This window comes from Limulus polyphemus, unplaced genomic scaffold (genome assembly GCF_000517525.1).
Source record: "Limulus polyphemus unplaced genomic scaffold, Limulus_polyphemus-2.1.2 Scaffold348, whole genome shotgun sequence".
Classification (NCBI taxonomy): Eukaryota; Metazoa; Arthropoda; class Merostomata; order Xiphosura; family Limulidae; genus Limulus; species Limulus polyphemus.
Window position 1 is genome coordinate 73,726 of NW_013665958.1, and position 5,259 is coordinate 78,984.

Genomic DNA, 5,259 nt, shown 5'->3' on the forward strand with positions numbered 1-5,259 from the left:
ATGGGCAAGCAGCAATTCTATCTGGATAAATGCATTTTGGCTTTTATGACTCCTCCTATTTCGAGAAATCAAGCGTGACGTGACACACATTGACTTTTTATATAGGTTAGATGACTTGTATTAACTTTTCTTTATGTGTATTTCAAAAATCATGCTAACACTTCATATAGATAATTTGCAAAAAACGTGAAGCTTTATCGATAATACATAACATTTGCATGTGTTTTTTATACAAATTAAAATGCCTCGTGCGGCTCAGGATCGCTTAACAACGAACAACAATCAGAACGCTTAAAATACAGAAAGTGTTTCTAGACCAACTAAGTAGGTTCTTTCAATAAAAAATTACTAATGGCAATTAGGTTCATATTTCAATTCCAATGCTCTCTGTTTTTAGAATTAAAAACAACTGACAGGTTAATATCATCTAATACTTTTATATTCCCTGTTCAATTCTAAACAAGAATATTAAAGATCAAAGCAAGGAAGTGGGTGAAATAATTCTATAATGTTATATATATGTGTTTTGAAATTTCACCTTAAGAGGTGAGTCGTTAGATATTATCATGTTCTTAATACGATTTAATGTTGAACGAATTTGATGATATATCTTATAAAACAAAATAAAAACGAGAAATAAAATTAATGTTTAAAGCCTATAAACACGTTACACTTTCATATCACAGGGTTTATGGGTGCTTACGTGTTTATTTTCTAGCGATTTTATTCGGCTACTATGACACAGACTATGCTTAAAGTATTCAGCATATCATCGGTATTTGATTACTAACATAGGAACATTTTGATCTAGCGTCTCATAAAAATTAATCACATAAATAATCGCATATCGAGAGAAGCATGCCTAAATGTTGTTCATACATGACTCATTGGTACCCTTGTGTAAGAGGAAAATTAGTAATACATTAAAACAAATTCATTACACAGTTTATATCTTAAAGAAAGAGATTCATAATTGTTCTTTTAGCACATCGCAAATGCTGAGATAATAAGCCCTCCAGTGGCTGCGGACTTACTACGCTAGAAACCGGGTTTCAATATCCGTGGTGGGCAGAGCACAGATAGCCCATTGTGTAGCTTTGTGCTTAACTTCAATCAAACAAATCAGATAATAAAAAATATAGCCCCCCAGTGGCTCAGCAGTAATTATAAAAGCATGAGTAAATGTAAAGAAGAATTTAATACCATGTAAAAACCACTATTTTTATTATATGTGGTGCCTACAAACCTTTTTACTAATGCTAGAGCTTTTCAAGCCAGCTGAGATACAAAAAATAGAGTAGTGGTCGAGAAGCTATTTATGTCATCAATTATAGTTATAATAATAGTTTTATGTGTATTTTGTTTAGTTTTTACGGAATAATAATAATACCTTTGTCATTAGCTCAAGGGTTAGAGCTAAATATACAATTATGAAGTTTGTAAATTTTTGGGTTAATAATTCCTAACCCCTGGCTTAAATGCTTGATTAATTAGCGTCCTTTAAAACTTTTGTACTGTACAAACCTAATTTTAACATCAAGACTGTGACTATATTTAAGGGTAGATTAAAGTTGTACGCAAGCATTTTGTATAAGATATACATAGCATTTGGTCCCCGGTGGGTCAACGGTGTGTCTACGGACTTACAGCACTAAAATCCGGAATTCAGTCCCCCGCGGTGGACACAGGAGATATCCCAATGTGGTTTTCCTCTACAATAAACAAAAAAAACACAAGTCATAGCGATATATGACTTAACAGGATAATGATTCAAACTGAGTGCTGATTGAAGTTGAGTGATAGCATAATATGACTTAACAGAGTAGTGAGTGAAGTTGAGTGATAGCATAAGTACAGTATATGCACAGTAACATATGAAGAGAAAGGAGTAAAAAAAAAAGGCACCTTTTTTAATTGAGTTATGTGATGTATAAATTTTAATAAAATAAATCACATACCTTCTTAAAACGTTTAGTTTACATATGACTACTTACTTGTGTGCGTATTTTTATCACCAAATATTCTGTATCTATTTCATTTGAAAATAACTAGCTCATAATCGTAGCTTCCATGGAGTCTGGTGTGATTAAGCCAAGAACATCATACGTTTCCATCCAGAAAATTACACACCCAAAACGTAAAATCAGGATATCATCAGGTATGTAAGATGTGTAAACAGCATTTACATAAAATTATACAGATTGCTGTTTGTTTCAAACATTATCACATAAGATGCAACATTGCTGTAGATATGTAGTTTAGTTATCCTTGAAGAAGAAAGCATAGTTTTAATTAATTAAATTACACAAATTTATGTATGAAAAAGTATGGAACTGTTATACAACATGTACTATTATAGAAAACTAGATGTCTACACCTGTCCTTCATTGTATCAAAGACAGTTTCATTTAGAAAAGTCGAGTATGTGACAACACGCATATAAATACTAATATATATATATATGTGTGTGTGTGAGTGTATGGTTGTTATGGCATGGTTTTAAGCTTCTTGGAAACCTGTGGAACAAAAAATTGTCTTACTGTTAAAATTTCCTGCGGAAGTATTATTTATATTTACCATAACTTGAGAAAATGTTGTTATTGGCCTAAAACACTTGTTATTGTTATTTATCAAAATAAGTGATAACGTAAAGACTAATGAATTCCTGACTCTTACTCCCAGGAAGCCTTTTTAGATACAAGAGAAATGCGATACAGTTTTTCCATCTGTGTCCTTTTTTCTTCCATCTCTCATATTTCTGTTGTTTGTTAATTAACTATCCAACTACATATTTCATATGTTTGTCTTTGCACGCTGTATAACTCATCCACGCTTTTATTAGTTTAACAAATCATGTTGTTTACTCACAAAGTTAACATGAAGTAGGACAATAAAGGTAAGACGAAATTTGCAAAAAAGAAAAACATCAACAAAATGCTTGTGTAGGTGATTGATTATATCTAAAAATCTTAAAGTTACTATGCTCTTCGTATTAATGGGCATATTAATCCACACTTTTGTTTATGGTAGTTATCAAATACTACAAAAGCTTAGCTTTACAGTGTCTTATGCAGTGGATGATCGATCATTGTGTGGTTTTATTCAACTGATTTTAATATAATTTAAAAATATATATCTGTCTGTTTCTGAATATTTTGTATTTCTGTAAGTTTTAATATTTTTGAGTTTAAATATTTTCGTAATGGTCTCTGTTTTTAACAAAATTATTTCAGGGTATTTGATCACTATTAAAGCTGTTTGTTAATACCGATGAATAAGTTGAATACAAAATATAAAACAAATATTAGGACAGTTTTTAAAACTTATATACACGTGGGTTAAGCAACCAGATTAGAGACCCTTAGTATTCAGGTATAACCGTTTCCAACTTCAAATTACTGACTAGAGTGAAGACAGCCAGAAAGCAGCATTCACCGCCACAACAGTTTGGTTCGTCTCCTTGAGATGAATAACAGAATTGACTGTCAAGTTGATAACTTTTGTTTTATTATCTTCTCATGTGTAGCTTGTCAATAGAGAAATAGTGTACAGTGAAGTAAAATATTAGCAGGGAATTTGAGTTACTGCAAACTGTAACTTTGTGTTACTTGTGTTCTGGCTACTGTTCTTATAAAATTTGCTATTTCAATCAGGTAGCAGGAGGTAGTTATTTTAAATTTCATCATTTGCTGTTTTCTTTTTTCTGCTTAACGTATAATTAATTCTTAAGTGAGGCAAAAACTGAAATATAATGACCAGTTTGTACAGGTGATTTAAAGGACTGGCCTTGGAGAACAGAAATAAGTGTGAACAAGTTCCAGAATTACAAGTGAAAATACTTTGTGCTTCGTGTGAATCACTAAAAATCCTAAACTACATCAGTAAGCAAGTTCACGTTTTACAGTCTGTAAAAGAACTACTGTAGCTGCTCCTCGAATTACTTTACCAATTTCCTTGGAATCTTACAGACAACCGCTTGCGTTGCTGTGTTGTCTGATATAAAATAAAGGACGTAAAATCCAGTACTGATTGTAGTTCAGTTTTTTCAAGTTATGTAACTTAACATGAACGTATTTTAACACAGAGAAAAGATGGCTTAGACTCGTCACAGAAAAAAATATTGTATAAAGCTAATGTGATAATCTAGTAGTTAAGTGTATGATATCAATCTTAAAAATATTATAACTTCTAATATCATCATTAATAAGGTAGTGAAAATTATATATATATATCGTAAATGATAAAACCAGTTCTCTGTCGAACAGCATATTAAATAATTTACGGTATGTATAAACGCTTAGTTTTTTATATTTACTGTTCGGTTTCCGACGTTGGTGGCCCTGTTTTAAATACATCAGTGTTCGTAGAACCAGAATCATCACAAATTGCGCTTTCATGTCAGTTTATTCACAGTAGAAAGAATCAATAACAGTTAGCAATGACTTCAGGTATTTAGAAACAATTTTCCATGGGAGCCTTTCCTTTGTTGACCCAAGTGTTTTGGAGGGGATCAGCAGACGGTTTTACAGACCAACACATCATCAAAAGTAAAACACACGTGCTGAGAAACATTAATCACGCTTACTGCAAATCCTATTATTCATGAAATAAGAGAAGACCCCCGCGGATTGTAAAACGTACGTGGTAAATGGGTGAATGAAGTCCTCAGCGACTTCGTTCCTTAGCTTTAACTTCACCTGTGACCAACTGGTAGGTTGCTAATATTACTAGCTTCTTAAAGGAATGTAAAGTAAAGTAGCTCGCAGAGCTTCTCGTGTAAATCAGTTCGCACCTTTAACAAAGCTTTCAGAAAGGAACTTGCTGTAAAATAATTTGTCGCCTTAAATGGATTAGCTTCTCACTCACCGACATGACTGACGTACGGCTTTGTGATCATGCTCACGCTGTAACTCTGTCCCTCCCGCTGAGACAGCCACACCTTAGGGCTTCACCTACCGCACGGTGTTCCACTTTTTCTCGAGAAGTTCCCTCCTTCTGTGGCAGTGGCATTGTTCCCTGTACCTACAGAGAGGACCCTGATATTATTTGGCAATGTCAAGGGTGTCCATAGCAGCTATTCTAAGTAGAGACCGCATACCGACACGAAAATCCACCCTAACTGCTTAAAGATAGTTTCTCCGAGTTTTGTAACAAATTAATTACATGGATGTACTGGTGAGATCTGTCCTAACGACGATCTTAAACGTCTATTCTCATTTACCAAAAACGCAAAACCTAACTTTTAAACTCAAGGAAGTC

General features: G+C 33.2%; 1 long non-coding RNA gene across 1 annotated transcript in view; it reads left to right on the plus strand.

Moving 5' to 3' along the window:
- The window catches only part of LOC111085361, a 19,519-nt gene that overhangs the window by 1,722 nt on the left and 12,538 nt on the right, over window positions 1-5,259 (plus strand). Inside the window, exon 2 of the long non-coding RNA XR_002610211.1 lies at window positions 2,053-2,158. This is a non-coding gene — a long non-coding RNA (uncharacterized LOC111085361). The remainder of the gene's footprint in view (window positions 1-2,052; window positions 2,159-5,259) is intronic.